At 42.0% G+C, this 18532-nt stretch overlaps 1 pseudogene; it reads left to right on the top strand.

Moving 5' to 3' along the window:
• The first annotated feature begins 16349 nt into the window (after positions 1-16349).
• Positions 16350-17562, top strand: LOC116558602 (annotated as a pseudogene).
• Positions 17563-18532: the final 970 nt, after the last annotated feature.

Below are 18532 nucleotides of genomic sequence, written 5' to 3'. Positions count from 1 at the left end.
GTTTCACCATGTTGCCCAGGCTGGTCTCAAACTCCTGACCTGAATTAATCTGCCCATCTTGGCTTCCCAAATTGCTGGGATTACAGGCATGAGCTATCACGCCCAGCCAAGAGACAGTCATTTCTAAATAATGCCTTTGCTTTATCAAACTTTAGTTCAATCATTTAACAAATATTTAATAAGCATCTCTTTTGTGTGAACACTAACTATTGTGAGTGTTATACAGTGAACAAAGAATTTTTAAAAAGTCGTTCTTCTGTGCCTTCCCACAGTGCCTAGGCCAAAAAGCTAAAAGTAAGCTGGGGGCAGTCCCTCATGCCTGTCAATCCCACACTTTGGGAGGCCAAGGCAAGAGGATTGCTTGAGCCCAGAAGTTCAAGACCAACCTGGACAACAAAGTGAGACCCCAGTCTCTACAAAAAATCAAGAGATTAGTTGGGCGTGGTGACACACACTTGTGGTCCCAGCTACATGGGAGGCAGAGGTGGGAGGATAGCCTGAGCCCACAAGGTCAAGGCCGCAGTGAGCCATGCTTGCACCACTGCACTCCAGACTAGGCAACAGAGCAAGACACTGCCTCAAAAAATAAAAAAGCTAAAAGTTACAGTTCCCAGATTCTCTTGCAGCTAGGGGTTGATATATAATTTACTTTATGCTAGTTATGTTCATTTGCATAAGTCTTGATTTCAGAACAAACATTAGTGGGAAAAAGGTAGTCACAGCACTTTATCCATTTTGCTGTCTAAAATGGCTATGTGGTCTGATTCTAGAGCCAATAGAACTTGTACAGACTTCCTGATGTTCAGAGGATGACTAAGATAGTGTGTTTCTGAAGCCAGAAAATGACTGATGGCCTCTTGATCCTTAGCTTCTAGACTATGGCAGAGCAGTGATTCTTCTAACAGGCCAGTCTGCAGTATTACTCTGTGAGTCATTCCCGGAGGCCACATTTACAGCCTGGCCCACCAACCTCCAGTGGTTTTGCAATCCCTAAATTTAGTGACATTTCAGTTATCTCTTGCTGTGTAATAACACCCCCAAAACTTCGTTTGGCTGGGCAATTCTGCTGATCCCGCCTGGCCCCACATATGTGGATGTATTCAGCTGTCAGTGCCTCTACGTTGTTTCCCTCACATGTCTAGGATTTTGACAGGGATGCCTGGAAAGGCTGAGTCCTCTCTCTCCTATGGTCTCTCATCAGTAATCTAGCCTGAACTTCCTGGTAGGATGGCTGCCTTCTAAGAGGGTGAGAGTGGGAGACGCAAAGCCTCTTAAGACTAGGTCTGGAAATGACACAGCATCACTTCTGCCTCATTTCTTGGTCAGAATTAAACAGAGGGCTAGCCCAGATTTACAAGGAGAGAAAAATAGACTTCATCTTTCTATGGGAGTTGTGACAAAGCCACATTGCCAAAAGGTATGTGAAAGAGGGAGGATTTTTGTAGCATCAGTCTACCACAACTGTCTTGAATCCCTTTCTGCTTCAAATAGCTAGAATGGCGTCTCTTATCTGCAACTGAACTCTGGCTGATACAGAAGGCATGCTCTCATATTTCGATAGCAGCCTCCTATCTAGTCTTCGAGACAGAGGAAGATCTGGGGCATATTTTGGAAGTAGAGCTGACAGTACTCTGATGGATTGGAAGTGAATATGAGAGAAAGCGAGGAAGATGCTGAGGATAGAGTCAAGGGTGACTTCAAGGTTTTGTGATAGTCATCATGTTATTTATGGAGATGAGGAAAAACAAGTTTGGAGAGAAAATTCAAGAGTTTGTTTTTGAATATGCCTATTAAATGTCACTCGGGCAGTTAGATATAGGATTCTGGAGTTTTAAGGAAGAGGTGTGAGCTGCAGATATAAATTTGAGAGCCATTTGCATACAAAAGACATTTAAAAATGAGAGACTTGATTTAACAAGGCAGAGGTGTAGGGAGCAAGAGATTGAGCACAGCAACGTTTAGACGTAAGGAAGATAGATGAGTAGGCTTCATTTCACTGTGTACAGGAATCCCCAGAGACACTTGCTAACAATGTAGATCCCAGGGTCCTAGTCCCATCAATTCTGATTCAGGTCTGATATTGAGACCTGGCAATCTGCATGGTCAACAATGCAGGTTATCTTGAAGTGGGTAATTTGGGAATATCCTTTGAAAAACACCAGAATAGATTACCACCATCTAAGAAAACATTTATGGGTCCTTAAATTTCAGGATGTTTCTTTTCTTTCTCCCCATTTTGTCTCATCCATTATGCACGAAAGACTTCCGTAAGATGCTGAAAGGGAAACCTGGGCTTTTTCTTTTTTTCTAATTGCCTTTACAGAGTGATAGAAAGTTAACTACGAACTCCTGCTGGGAAAAGAAGAGAAGACATAGGCCTAAAAATCATGTCTACTCTCCGAGAGAGGTATATTCTCCTTTAAACATCCAATTTGATGACCAGTGGTAACACTTTATGAAGCAAGACCAAGAGCAAAGTGAACATTTCTTTGTTCCTTAATTACAAGCAGCATGTGCGCCTTGCATATGTCACCAAGTGATAAACAGTCATACTCTCCCCAATATTGAATGGAGGGTTGAGAAGAAGATTCAGTGAAAAACAAATGCTTAGCAGCCTGCTGTAGATTTTACTTTCCTCTCTATCAAAATTAATGCTGATTAAGCCTCTGTAAAGGGAAAATGCCCCTCCTGTTTATACTATCATTAATACAAGACTGAATTCTTATTGACAGTGAACCTGTTTTTCTAAAACATGTAAATGTGAAAATATGTTCACTCCTATGTAGTCTGAGACTGTGAATCAAATGTTATTGGTGGTAAAAATTATATCGACATATTCTCCTCTTTTGCAGTTCAGTGGTTGCAAGAGAGCCTGAAGCTGCAGTAGCCTTGTGCTGTAATAATGATTGCATTGATTAAGTGCCAATTACTTCTGGAGACTTTTCAAAGGCCTCTGCTGCAGAGTTGAAGCTAGGCTTTCTGTCTGATATTAGATACCTCTCTGTAATCTAGGTGATGGCTGGTTTGGGATCTCTGGCAATTACTTCTGTCATGTACTTTAATCAACAGCATGCCTACTATTATAACAAGTCCCCACACCCACTGTGAAGCATTACTCAGACTCTCTTTCCCTTAGCCCCCACCCTGCTCACATGAACCTGAATTTCTGACCCATAGATGATTAAGTCACTCTGGTGAATCACCCTCAGTGGGATGGGGCAGGCTTCCAACCAGAGCCAGATCTTTACCACAACCAAGTGCTTGTCTGGAGGGATGATGGAGCTTATGGGCCCAGCCAGAGGTTAAGTTACCTGTCTAGCTATTCTGCGGGGTATCAGTCTTCTGGCAGGTAACCTATTTAGCACATGCTCCCATTTAGCACATGCTTCCACTAGCAAATATTTAGGAAGGACCTAGGCTTGCATATAGTTCCCCCGAAAAATTCTTTGCAACAAAGTTTTGGATCTAAGCACCATCATTGGCTGATTTTGCCACCATCTTTGAAATAGTTGGCAGACTGTGACAGAACACTGATGAACTGAAAGTTGAGCTAAAAGGGTGACTAAGTCATCAACTTGCTGTGTGACCTTGGGCATTTATTTCAAAACAAGAGGATTGAGCAATATGTTTTCTGAGATCCCATCCAACACTAGCACTCGGTGGATTAATTTCATTTTTGCAGCGAGCTTCTTATTCATTTGCCAGAGGCAATTGCATTAATTCGCTAGGGCTGCCATACAAAGTTCTTCAAACTGTGTGGCTTAAGTAACAGAAATTAATCTTCTCACACTTCTGGAGGCTGGGAATCCAAGATCAAGGTATTGGCAGGGTTGTTTCTTTCTGAGGGAGGTGAGGAAGGAATCTGTTCCAGGCCCCTCTCCTTGGCTTGTAGAGGGCCATCTTCATCTTCATATGGTGTTCTTCCTTTGTGGGCATCTGTCTCCAAATTTCCCCTTTTTATAAGGATACCCGTCATATTGGAGTAGAGATGCTCTAATCACCTCATTTTAATTTGATTACTTTATAAAGACCCTATCTCTAAATAAGGTCACATTCTGAGGGACTGAGGATCAGCACTTTAACATATGAATGAATACTTGGGGGCCACAATTCAACCTATAACAAAAATTAAGTATGAAATATAGGTAAGAAATAAAGAATAATGCTTTGATGTTAAGGCTGGTAACTGACAGGGGCATGGTCAGCCAGCAAGTAAACATAGATTGTCAAATTTATGTTGTAACTCTAATGGCTTAAACCTACATTAACACTGATTTTATCTTCACATATGGATATTGTGTAAGAGTCAGCTCTGAATTCTACCTCAAATTTTTCAGCATTGTCCTGAATGTTCTTTCATCTGCTTTTATAATTGGATGTGAAACTTCCTGAGAAAGAGTCCTATGACTCTTTAACCAATTATTGTTCAAAGGAGTCCCCAATGTGTTAAGTAGGTAGGTCATTGTTTAATTAAATGACCCTGTCGAGGTTTGATTTTGGCCCTCAGAGGATATAATTATGAGTGGAATATGCTTTCCTGTGCTGATATGGGTCTCCTGATTACATAATGTTATTTATATATTAAGAAGAGAGAAAAGGAATGCATTCGATTCTGATGACTCACAGCTACACATTTGGCATTAATGGAAATAAACGAAAGATTTCAATCAATTCACACAAGGACACGTTGTGATGGAATAGGGTATCGTCAGTAAAGAAACTGACAATAATCCAGAAACTGACGATAATCCAGCCTCATTTATTAGCAAACGTACACCCTTCTGATCACTAGAAAGGCCAGAGTCTTTCTAGCCTGGAAATCCACTAGGTGGAGCAAAGGACCAGGAATTAGCTGCCCAAGAGCTCTCACAAGCAAATAACCAGTACTGAAGCTATACCTTTTCCTCTATAAAACCTAGACAAAGGCTGGGGGAAAATTGAGTTTCTGAAGCTGCTTGAGATCGAATGTTCCCTGTTCATTAAAATGGACAGTAGCTCAAGGAATAAGGAAACTCAGATTTGCTGAGCTGGACGTGATTACTAAACACACAGGAGGCACACCCATCTTGGACTATTTCCCCATGGCTTGGCTCTCATTACATATTTCCTTTCTGCTTTCATTGGTGGCAGATGGAATTTGGGACAGACCCCTCTTATCCAAGCTCCTATATTCAAAATATCCTATGCTTAGATCATACATCTTTTTCCTGCCTACTCTAGACATCCCAAAGTTCTGGTATTATCAACCTGGTTTCTATTTAAATATATTCTCTTTGATTCCAGGCCCTTGGATTCTAACACTTCCTTCCTTGGATTCCAATCTTGTCTTTCTTTCTGCACTTATGTATCAGTTAGCTGAGCAGAAGCCAGGTTATTTGAGGATTTTTAAGGTGTAAAGGGAGACTGTCCTTGTTTCCCCATCAGTTCTTTGTTCCTTGTGCAAAGTGTACTCTGTCTGCCTTTGCATTCAAACTGCAGCTGTTAACTGTCCTATATCTCAGTCAAAATCTGCTACCAATAGAAGGCATAGTTTATTTATTACAATCATCATCCATAACACGCAAGTCCAAACACTTGCAGAGGGAAACCTGAAATAGGAGGTAAGTTCCAAATCCAAAGTTATTCTGTTTTTCATGGCTATGACTCTGTGGCAGAATAATCTATTGACATATTAATTTCTTTGTCTACTTTCTATACTTTCCCTATCCCTTTTATTTAAGTGACTTAGATAGGCCCTTAGTAGTTTCTCACTTTAGAGTATTTTGCAGAATGATCTAGCTGTCTGTAGATAAAACCTGAACTTAAAGAAGATAGTATTAACAATGTCTTTGAAGCCAGCAGGAAAAGGAAAGGAGAAAATTTCCCAAGAATATAAAGAAGTTTTTGGTCTATGGGTGAGGGTGAGTAGGACTATATATGGCTGCAGGAGTACTGGGCTGCAGTGAACATGTCTGTGGAAACCAGTGTGTATTGACAGCTGGCAGGATCTCTGCCACGCTTTGGTGCCATATAAGACTCCAGGACCTTGCAAAACCCTTGCAGCAGGGTGTCCAAATAGTGACTGAGATTACAGTTTCTGCCAGTCAAGCTGGATGGGGACTCAGTCAGATTTAAGTAGGTAAAAAGCAAATGAAGATGTGAGATATGGCCAGGTGTGGTGGCTCACACCTGTAATCTTAGCACTTTGGGAGGCCAAGATGGGTGGATCACCAGGTCAGGAGTTCGAAACCAGCCTGGCCAACATTGTGAAACTCTGTCTCTACTAAAAATACAAAAAACTTAGCCAGGCATGGTGGTGCATGCCTGTAGTCCCAGCTACTTGGGAGGCTGAGGAAGGAGAATTGCTTGAACCTGGGAGGCGGAGGTTGCGGTAAGCCGAGATTGCACCACTGTACTACAGCCTGGGCAACAGCGCGAGACCCTGTCTCACCAAAAAAAAAAAAAAAGAAAGAAGTGAGATATTTCTTGTACATCTGAGTCTATCTGAGTTTCCTATTGGCTGCACTGTAATTATGAGTTCATCATGAAGGTCTGCAATCTCAGAGCAATATAGCATGGTGGGAAAAGTATGGTCCCTGGAACCAGGCTGCCTGGGTTCAAATCTGAGCTCTGCTACCGATTCGGTATGAACCCTTGTGCAAGTTATTCAGCCTCTCTCTACCACAATTTTCCCCCTGTGAGATGGGGATAATAGTACGTATCTTACAAGATTGTAATTGAAAAATCAGTACCTGACGTATAGCAAAATTTAATGAATGTAAACTATTGTTTCTATAGGGCTTTTGGCATCACTCTGACGGTTGTTGAAATTTAAATTAAGTTTTAATATACACAATTCACACAAATAGCACCAAAGTTTTTAAAGGAGACATAATGAAAGATAAGGGTGTACAACAAAAAAACTGTTTCCTAATTTTCCTCCCTAGATGCAACCTGTGTCACTAATTGTATATTAAACAAATGAAACTCCTTACGTATCTTTCTGCACCTTTCCCCCGCAACAATACATTGTGGAAATTGTTCTTTGATAGTATTCCATTATATGAATATATTAACTTATTGAACTGGTCTTCCCCATGGACTGGTTTTTTGCTCTTAAAAATAATACTGCAATAACATCTTTGTACCTACATCTTTGAGCACATCTAGAATATCTGTGGGATAAGTTCCTAAAAGTGGAATTACTGAATCCAAGGCTCTGTGCACTATAAAATCTGATAGATACTGTCAAATTGCCCTCCATACAGCAAATTATACTCCCGAGGCTGAGGCAGGCAGATCCTGAGTTCAGGAGTTTGAGACCAGCCTGGCCAATTAGCCGGGCATGGTGGTGGGTGCCTGTAATCCCAACTACTCGGGAGGGTGAGGCAGAAGAATCGCTTGAAACCAGAGGGCGGAGGTTGCAGTGAGCCAAGATCTTGCCACTGCACTCAAGCCTTCCAGCATGGGCAAAAAAGCAAAGCTCGGTCTTAAAAAAAAAAAAAAGAAAGAAAGAATGCCAACAGCCAACGGAGAAGGTTGTTCATTTTTCTTTTTGCCAATCTATTAAGTCCTCCTATAATTTGTAATTGCATTTATCTTAATAATGAGATCGAACATATTTTTCCTATTTTAAAATTTCATTTCTATTTCCTTTTTGAGAAATGGTCTACTATAAAAAGCATTGTTCAGAAGTGACAATAACGTATGTCTCTGCTGGTTATATGAAGATTCTTCTAATCTCATCACCAGGAAAATGTATTTTTGCCATCACAAGCCTCCTGACAGTTCCATTATGTGATGTACTCTGAATTCTTTGTGGTTATGCCTCAATTCCACTGCACCAGGGAGCCAAGAGGAGATTTTTGTTTCCTTTAATGTTATCTGGTAGTGAAAGGCACCTAGGGATCAAAGGATGAAAGTGATAAGATGCTTCCTTGGACATATTCTTAGATTCAGTCACTTCCTCAGAGAATATGGAGAATCCAAGAGCAAAAGAACTTGAATGAATCTTTGCATCCAAGACACCCCAGTAACATCTTTCAGAGGTGAGAGAAGCCGAAAGAATCAAATTTTATAAAATGTCGGAATAATTTAAAAACGATTACCTTGTGCTGTTATAATCACTACAGTTTTTCTGTGAAAGTGAAAAATAAGTGAAATAAGAATGGCTCAATCAAATGTCAGCCATTTATCAAAAAAGAACCTCAGGGAAACCATAAGCTCCTTTTTTTCTAGGCTGTTATCTGAAAAGGAAGAGACACCAGGAGGACCGCACAGTCAGAGCTAACAATAATGCAAGGAAGAAGGAAAAAAAATGATCAGAAGGGGCCGTTCTGTCTGACACATGCTATTTCTTTTCCAGGAAGGAAACATTGCTAAATAGGAAGCCAAATCCAAATTTAGAGATTTAATTAATTTTCCATTTGAAACTTACAGTTAAGATAACCAGTGTGTCTACCTGCGGGACGCCCTCTCTGCCACCCTAAGCATTAGCATACCTGTGTGTGTAATTGACCTAGAAGGTAGACTGTTACTCCAACCATAAGATGGACAGAATCTAAAATTTTGGGTGGCATCTAGTTCATCATTTTACAGATGCAGGAATCTAAGATAGAGTCAAGTAGCTTTTCCAAGGCTACTCTGTGGAGAGCGGGTACCATTGCCAAAGGGGGAATGTAGGCTTTTCCTCTATCACACTGTAGCTTAGGGCTCCTTGTATCAGTAAAACCAGCTATGTGGCTTCTGCAAAGTTCCTATTCTAAGATATGTTTACATATAAATCTATATTAGTCTGCGAGGTTACGGATAGCAAAACGCCAACAAACTAAAATATACCAACACACCAAAAGCAAAATATCAAGAAATAAATACCAACAACAAACAAAATACCATAGACAAAATGTCTGTTAAACACCATTTAGTTCTCACAGTTCTGTGGGTTGGGAAGTCCAAGATAAAGGTGCTGACAGCTTCAGTTCCTGGTAAGGGCTCTCTTCCTGGCTTGCAGTCAGCTGCCTTCTTGCTGTGTCCTCACAGGACCTACAGAGAGCCCTGGTGTCTCTTTCTCTCTTTTGTTTCTTCTTTTATTTTGAGACAAGAGTCTTGCTCTGTCACCCATGCTGGGAGTGCAGTGGTGCGAACCATAGCTCATTGCAGCCTCAACCTCCCAAGTAGCTGAAACTACAGGTGCATGCCACCACACTGGGCTAATTTTTTTTTATCTTTATAGAGATGGGGGTCTCACCATGTTGCCCAGGCTGGTCTCAAACTCCTGGGCTCAAGCGATCCTTCTCCTGCTTTGGCCTCTTAAAGTGCTGAGATTACAGGCATGGGTCACTGCGCCTGGCTCTCTCTCTTCTTAAAAGGGCACTAATCCCATTATGAGTCCCCCCACCTTCGTGACCTCTTCTAAATCCATTTCCCAAATGCCCCTTCTCCAGATACCATCACATTGGCAGTTAGGGCTTCAATATATGAACTTGGGAGGGGAAGGAACACAATTCACTCCATTGCTCTCCCTCTGAATGTATTCGTTGTTGTTGGCCTCCTGCCCCCAGGAAGAAAGCTCCATGAGAGCAGGGATTTCCTCTGTTTCGTTGACTTTAGTATTCTCATCAGCTAAAACAGCAGCCACAACTATGTTTAATAAACATTTATTGAATGAATGGATTTATTGAGTGCTTGCTATATGCCAAACACTGTCCTAAACACTTTAGATTAATTGTTAGAATCCTTATAATGGCCTTATAAGCTAAGTAATATTATTCCTTCATTTTATACATGATGAAACTCAGGCATGGAGGGGTTAAATAGGTGCCCTGGTTTCACAGGAGACAGAGCTGAGGGATGAAATAAGCAGCTTAGCTCCCTGGCTCATTTTTTTTTTTTTTTTTTTTGAGGTGGAGTTTTTACTCTTGTTGCCCAGGCTACACTGTAATGGTGTAATCTCATCTCACTGCAACCACCACCTCCCAGGTTCAAGCAATTCTCCTGCCTCAGCCTCCCAAGCAGCTGGGATTACAGGCACGTGCCACCACACCCAGCTAATTTTGTATTTTTAGTAGAGATGGGCTTCACCATGTTGGTCAGGCTGGTCTTGAATGCCTGACCTCAGTAATCTACTCGCCTTGGCCTCCCAAAGTGCTGGGATTATAGGCATGAACTACCATGTCTGGCCCTTTAACTCATTTTCTTACCTATTATGCTATGCACAGAGTATTATTTCCCCCCAAAACTACTAGGAGGTGCCTATGGAATTTAAAATTTGCATAAATGTAAAATACAATGTTGGCTAATGTGTTGACTTTTTTCCCTAATATTCCATAGTTTCTAGAAATGCTTCTGATTAAAATACCTAAGTTTTTGCATATAAAAGCTGTCCTGGCCGGGCGCCGTGGCTCTTGCCTATAATCCCAGCACTTTGGGAGGCAGAGGCGGGTGGATCACAAGGTCAAGAGATCGAGACCATCCTGGTCAACATGGTGAAACCCCGTCTCTACTAAAAAAATACAAAAATTAGCTGGGCATGGTGGTGCACACCTGTAGTCCCAGACACTCGGGAGGCTGAGGCAGGAAAATTGCTTGAACCCAGGAGGCGGAGGCTGGGGTGAGCTGAGATCACGCCATTGCACTCCAGCCCGGCTAACAAGAGTGAAACTCCATCTCAAAAAAACCAAGAAACAGAAAACAAACAAACAAAAAACCTGTCCTGATGAGGACAGTTTCCCCTGCACTGTTGTGATCCAGGCTTTTATTCTAGGTGTGTATTACTGGTTCTAGTCCTGTGTTTCTGGTAGCCAGGGGACGGGGTCCTTCCGACTCAGATTCTTCCCGAAACAATAATGCCATTGGCTTGTTCTTCCATTCTCAGGAGCTTCTCACTGTTGTAAAAAGTACTAGTAAGTAAGGTTATTGATGGCAAATGGATTTGGGGTGCTGGTAGAGGGCCGTGGAGAAGATCTTTAGAGTTGCACCAATAGCATAATATGACACAGCTATGTTTTGAGATAAAATGTCATCTTACTGGTCAGATTGGACATTCCAGGAGTATCACATAAATTCTGTTTACTATGGGCTGAGCACTTTCATATTTTATGTTACATAATTCTTACTTAGCCTTGAGATGTGGGTGTGGAAAAGAAACTGAGGGCTCATAGCTAATAAGAGGAAGAACTGGAATTTGAAACCAGGTCGGTGTGGCTTCAGATGTCTGCTCTTTCACTGGCCTGTTACTGCCTTCTTTCCAGGGAGAGCACCATCCCCTGAAAAAGTGAAATGGCAACCAGGTGCAGTGGCTCACATCTGTAATCCCAGCACTTTGGGAGGCCAAGGTGGGTAGACCACGAGGTCAGGAGTTCGAGACCATCCTGGGCAATATGGTGAAACCCCATCTCTACTAAAAAAAAATACAAAAATTAGCTGGGTGTGGTGGCACATGCCTGTAGTCTCAGCTACTTGGGAGGCTGAGGCAGGAGAATCGTTTGAACCCAGGAGGCGGAGGTTGCAGTGAGCTGAGATCGTGCCACTGCACTCTAGCCTGGCGACAGAGCGAGACTCTGTCTCAAAAAAAAAAAAAAGTGAGGTGGCAACGCAACACACCTCAGCCGCTCTTCCACTCTTCACTCTTTAAGGCAGGTATTTGCAGTTCTTAGGGTAGGAAGTGTGTGTAACCAAATCAGGAAGCGTATTGTGCCACCATCATATCATAATCTGATCAAGAAGTAAAATTCATCAATGTACCAGAGTCATGTCTCTAACCAATCTCCAATTCTTTTCTGTAGCAACTGCATAGACATTCTCTCTCTCTCTCTCTCTTTCTCTCTCTCTGCCCACTTCCCCACCCCTCGCCAATGAATGGTTACCCCAGGCTGGAGTGCAGCGGCACCATCATAGCTCACAGCGTGTTCGAACCCCTGGGCTCCAGCAGTCCTCTTGCCTCAGCCTCCAGAGTAGCCAGGAATACAAGCACGTGCCACCATGCCTCACTAGTGTTTGTATTTTGTAGAGATGGGAGTCTCACTATGTTGTCCATGCTGGTCTTGAAATCCTGGTTTCAAGCAATCCTCCAGCCTCAGCCTCCCAAAGTGCTGGGATTACAGGTATGAGCCACCCTACTCGGCCCTTTTGTTCCTTTTTTTAAATAAATTTTTTGAGTTAACTTACATACCATAAACTCCACCCATTTAAAGCGTACAACTCAATGGTTTCAGGTATATTTAAAGAATTTCTACAACAAAGCCACAGCTCATATGAAGAATAAAAAAAAAAAAAAAAAAAGAAATTGCGCGCCACAACATCATTATCTAATTTTAGAATATTTTCATCACTCCACAAAGAAATTGTGTACTCATTAGCAGTCATTCCCCATTCACCACCTCCCCAGCCTTAGATAACCACTAATCTATTTTCTGTCTCTAGATTTGCCTATTCTGAAGATTTCCTATAAATGATTTCATGTGTTATGTGGTCTTTTTGTGACTGGCTTCTTTGACTTAACATGATGTTTTTGAGGTTCATCTACATTGTGGCATTTATCAGTACTATATTTCTTTTTATTGCCTGCAAAGTCCCCTTTTAAGAAACGCTTCCTTTATCCATAAATGTGTTCTGAATTTGGGCTGACCTCTCCAGTGAGCCCAGCCTTGACCAGAGCCAGCTTCCTCGTGAACCAGCTTCCACAAGTGACAAGGACAATGTCAGAACAGGACATGTCAGAAAGGAACCTTGGCTCCTTTCCTGGCCTCTACCAGTAGAAATCCCAGAATTTCTTAGAAGGACAAGGTGTGGCTCTGTAGATGGCAGGCAGGGAATTACGTCGGGATCTGTCGTGGCAGGGGCCAATGGCACCAGTTCCTCACTCTGTTTTGTTTTTGTTCTTGTGTTGAGTTTAGATTTTTAGATTAAAGATTTTTACTCAAAAGCTGCTTCTCCCCTGAAAATCATTTGAAGCTTTATACAGCGGGCTGGCTCCAGAACTTTCTGCAACCAGAAAGCTTGATTCTGCTGCCACCTGCTGTCTGAAGTGAGAAACAACTTTGGATAACAGGCCTTGTTCAGAACATGGTGGAATAAGGCATGAGCTGCAGCTCTGAAAAGGCTTTTTCCCAATGCTATGCTTATACATTTAGGCCTCTCCTTTATGTCTGTATTTTTCTGTTTTCTGCCTAAGAGTTCTGATTCCTTGAAAACCCACCAAAAGAGTGTTCCATTAAAGCTTTGTCAATATGAAAAGACCCATAAAAGCTTCTTTTCCTTTCTTTAATCAGACCTCAGGTGCTAGGATTGCTCATGAAATCCGTTTATTCTATTCTTTCCCTCTTATGTCCTTCTTGCTTTTCGTGGTCATTTGTTTAGTGTTTATGATATAGCAGGTTTTGTGTCGGCTGTGAAGGTATAAAATGTGAAAGACTTGAGTCATTGGCTTCAAAGAAATTACACTCTGGGTGATGGTTATGCCCAGAAAGCCAGACTGGCCTGCTGGGCAGTGAATCCCCTAGACTTTTTTCTATGAAAAAAAAAAAAAAAGGCATTAGGCTGGGCATGGTGGCTCACCTCTGTAATCCCAGCACTTTCCGAGGCCAAGGTGGGCAGATCACCTGAGGTCAGGACTTTGAGACCAGCCTGACCAACACGGTGAAACCCCATCTCTACTAAAAATACAAAATTAGCCCAGACTGGAGTGCAATGGCATGGCCTCAGCTCACCGGAACCTTTGCCTCTCAGGTTCAAGCAATTTGCCTTAGCCTCCTGAGTAGCTGGGATTACAGGCACCCACCACCACACCCCGCTAATTTTTTGGGTATTTTTAGTAGAAATGGAGTTTCACCATGGTGGCCAGGCTGGTCTTGAACTCCTGACCTCGTGATCTGTCTGCCTCGACCTCCCAAAGTGCTGAGATTACAGGTGTGAGTCACCATGCCTGGCCAATGTGGAGGCTTTTCATAGTACATATCTGCTACTTGGTATCTTTTGACCTACCGTGACTCATTTCCTTTCCCTGCCACCAAAAAGGAAAGCAGGGTAACCACTGTTTCATTCTCTATCTCTGTATATTTAAGCTCTTTTAAAAATGCCACATGTAAGTGAGATCATGTAATATTTTTCTTTCTGTGTCTGGGTTATTTCACTTAGTATAATGTCCTCCAGGTCCACCCATGTTGTGGTAAATAACAGGGTCTCCTTTTCCTTTTTAAGACTGCATAATGTTCCATTGTATGGGTGGCTTCAAAAGGTTCATGGAAAGGTGGAATTAAAAGATAAAAATTAAACATATAGATGATTTCTCAACATAGTCTCCATCAAGTTCAAGATGCTTTTGAAAGCAATGATACCAGCCATTTAGTCCATCTCTGAAGAGCTGAGGGTCTTGGAAATTTAACCACATCAATGCAGTCCTTTTTACATTATTAACTGAAGAAAAATGGGTATATCTTATTGAGTTTTTTAAGATTAAGAAACCAAAAAATGTCAGAAGAAGCCAAATCAGGACTGTAAGGTGGATGCCTAATGATTTCCCAATAAGGTTGTCAAAAAATTGTCCTTGTGTGATAAGAAAAATGAGCAGGGGCATTGCCATGGCAGAGAAGGACTCCCTGATGAAGCTTTCCCAGGCATTTTTCTGCTAAAGCTTTGGCTAACTTTCTCAAAACACCCTCACAATATGCAGATGTTATCGTTCTTTGGTCCTCCAGAAGGCCAACCAGCAAAACGCCTTGAGCATCCCACAAAACTGTTGTCATGGCCGTTTCTTTTGACCAGTTCACTTTTGCTTTGACTGGACCATTTCCACCCCTTGGTGGCCTTTGCTTTGGGCTTTGTCTTCAAGATCGTACCTGTAAAGCCATGTTTCGTCTCCTATTATAATTGTTTGAAGAAATGCTTTAGGAACTTGATGTCACTTGTTTAAAATCTGAATTGAAAGCTCTGCTCTTGCCTGCAGCTGATCTGGATGCAACAGTTTTGGTATCCATTGAGTGGAAAGTTCACTCAACTTGAATGTTTCCGTCAGATTTACCCAAGTTTAACCAGTTGAGATGTCTCTGGTGTTGGCTATCGTTTCTGCTGTTAGTCATCAATCCTCTTCAATTAGGTCATGAACAAAATTAATTTTTTCCTTGAAAATTGATGTGGATGGTCTGCCAGTATGGGCTTCACCTTCAACATTGTCTCATCTGTTTTTTTTTTTTTTTCCCATTTATTTATTTTATTGCATTTTAGGTTTTGGGGTACATGTGAAGAACATGCAAGATTGTTGCATAGGTACACACGTGGCAGTGTGATTTGCTGCCTTCCTCCGCATCACCTACATCTGGCATCTCTCCCGTTGTCTCATCTGTTTTTGAAACGAGTTGCCTATTTGTAAACTGCTGATTTCTTTGAGGATTATTTCCATAAACTTTATGTAAAGAATTGGTGATTTCACCATTCTTTCACACAAGCTTCACTATACATTGGATGCTTGTTCTTGCTTCAATTTTAACAGAATTCATGCTGCTCCAACAGGGACTCTTTTTCAAACTGATGTGTTACCCTTAGTGTCTCAAACTAGATCCTGTCCAGACATGTTATAAACAAGTTAGTACTAGTTTATTTTGTTGCAAACAATTATGAAATCCATACATGGTTTTGTTTATAAAACAGACTTTCATGAACTTTTTGAAAAGCCCTTGTATGTATACCACAAACCCCATTTTCTTTAGCCATCCAAAGTGTCAATGGGCACTTTGTTTCCATGTCTTGGCTATTGTGAATAATATTGCAATGAACAGGGGAGTGCAGACATCTTTACAAGGTGATGATTTCATCTCCTTTGGGCATATACTCAGGAGAGGGATTGCTGCATCATATGGTAGTTCCATTTTTAATTTCTTTAGGAACTTCCATGCTGTTTTCTATAATGGCTGTGCCAATCTACAGTCCCATCAATAGTGTACTCTGGACCTGAAACCATAAAACTCCTAGGAGAGAACACAGAGGAAAAATTTGACACTGGCCTCAACAATGATTTTTTTTTTTTTTTTTTTTTTTTTTGAGATGGAGTCTCTCTTTGCCACCCAGGCTAAAGATCAGTGACACGATCTCGGTTCACTGCAACTTCTGCCTCCCGGGTTCAAGCCGTTCTCCCGCCTTAGCCTCAGAGTAGCTGGGACTGCAGGCGCATGCCATCACACCTGGATAATTTTTGTATTTTTAGTAGAGACAGGGTTACACCATATTGGCCAGGCTGGTCTCGAACTCCTGACCTCAAATGATCTGCCTGTCTTGGCCTCCCAAATTGCTGAGGTTACAGGTGTGAGCCATTGCGCCTGGCCTGATTTTTTTTTTTGATATCACATCAGAAGCTCAGGCAGTAAAAACAAAAATAAATAAATGGGAGTACAGAAACTAAAAAGCTTCTGCACAGCAGAGGAAACAATCAACAAACTGAAAAAGCAACCTACGGACTAGGAAAATATAATTGCAAACCACATATCACATTCATATCCAAAATACATAAGGATCTCTTACAACTCAATAGCAGAAGAACAAATAACCCAATTCTAAAAATGGGCAAAGGGCTTTTCTGCCTCCACTGCCACCATGGCACCCATGAAAAAGCTTGTGGTGAAAGGGGGCAAAAAAGAAGCAGGCTCTGAAGTTCCCTCTTGATTGCATCCACCCCATTGAAGATGGAATCATGGATGCCTCCATGCCGCCAGTTTTGGGCAGTTTTGCAAGAGAGGATCAAAGTGAATGGAAAGCTTGAATCTTGGTGCAGGGGTGGTGACCATCGAAGGAGCAAGAGCAAAATCACCGTGACACCCAAAGTGCCTTTTTTCAAAAGGTATTTGAAATATCTCACTAAAAATTACCTGAAGAACAATAATCCACATGACTGGGTGTGCACAGCAAAGACAGCTACGAATGACGTTATTTCCAAATTGACCAGGACAAAGAAGAGGAGGAAGATGAGGATCAAATTTTATTTATCTGGAATATTTTGTATGAGTTCTTGAATAAAACTTGAGAAACAACAACAACAAAAGAGCAAAGGATCTGAGCAGACATTTCTCCAAAGAAGACACAAAAATAGCCAACAGGTATATGAAAAGGTGCTCACTGTCACTAATCATCAGGGAAATGCAAGTTAAAACCACTCTAAGATGAGATAACACTTCACACCTGTAAAGATGGCTATGCTACAAATACAAGGGATAGCAAATGTTGGGGAATGGGGAGAGGTTTTTATGGATGTTTTCCTCGAAGAAGTGCCCCATAGGATGTAATGACAAGTGAGAATTTGTCACAAGGAGGAGGAACAGCAGTGTGTCTAAGAAATGTGAGAAGCTCAGCAGTCCCAGCTGTGTGATGGTTGGGGCTGCAGGAGATGAAATTTGAAGGGTGGGCAGGATTAGATCAGGCAGGGCCTTTTGTGTCCTCTTTTTGAGTCTGGGTTTCTCCCAAGAGCAGAGCCTGAGACAACAGCTTGCATTCGGGTAGTTTATTTTCTGACATTCCCAAGGAACTGGAGTGAAAAACTGGGCAGATGAAACAGAAAGGAGGAAAAACCATTCCAAGGACATGGTAGTAAGCTGTCATAACTGTGAGCCACTGGGCCTTGATCCCACAGGGATTAGAATTGTCTTTCTTTTTCTTTCTTTTTTTTTTTTTTTTTTTTTTGAGAACAGAGTATCGCTCTGTCACCAGGCTGGAGTGCAGTGGTGCGATCCTGACTCACCGCAACTTCCGTTTTCTGGCTTCAAGCGATTCTCCTGCCTCAGCCTCCTGAGTAGCTGGGACTACAGGCACACACCACCACGCCCGGCTAAGTTTTTGTATTTTTAGTACAGACGGGGTTTCACCATGTTGGCCAGGATAGTCTCGATCCTTGACCTCATGATCCACCCTCCTCAGCCTCCCAAAGTGCTGGGATTACAGGCGTGAGCCACCGCGCCCGGCAGAATTTTCTTTCTTAAACACCAAAGAGGAAGAATTGATCTACCAGCTCCCAACCCTCATTGATAAAGTCTTGTTCCTGCAGTGATCATTTTCTCATGCTTCCGGGTGCACAGGTATAGATTACCTGAGGCAGTTCCTGCAAAGTGTCCCATTAGCAGAGAAGCCCTGGGACAGAAGCGAGGGATGGACACAGCTGAAGAGAGCTGGTGTTGGGTCATACCAGCTAGCTGCTGCAGCGATGGTGGAGTAAAAATGTAGGCCAAGGAATGTGAGCAATACGTGGGAGGGAGGTGTCCCATGTATTTTACTAGGGAGCTTGAGGTCTTCCCTGAAGGTATAAAAATCCAACAATGCAATAAAATTTGTTTTTCAAGTTCATCCTGCCGGCACTATGGAGAACAATTTAGAAAGAATTAAGATGAGAGCTGAGACCTGTAAATTAGCTTTTAAGGGTTGTCCGTTATATGAAAAATTTTGTGCTTATGTGACCATGTGATTCTTCCGTGGAGAGGGTTTAGAGTTATTGTTGTATTTTCAAAGGGCTCCATGGCCCAAATAGAGGAGGGTGATTATTCAGGCATCAATGCAGCTGTGATGATGAGAACATGAACAA

Source organism: Sapajus apella, unplaced genomic scaffold (genome assembly GCF_009761245.1).
Source record: "Sapajus apella isolate SASKATOON/1434 unplaced genomic scaffold, GSC_monkey_1.0 scaffold22, whole genome shotgun sequence".
NCBI lineage: Eukaryota > Metazoa > Chordata > Mammalia > Primates > Cebidae > Sapajus > Sapajus apella.
The sequence above is the reverse complement of the archived record's forward strand: the minus strand, read 5'-3'. Positions and strand labels throughout refer to the sequence as shown.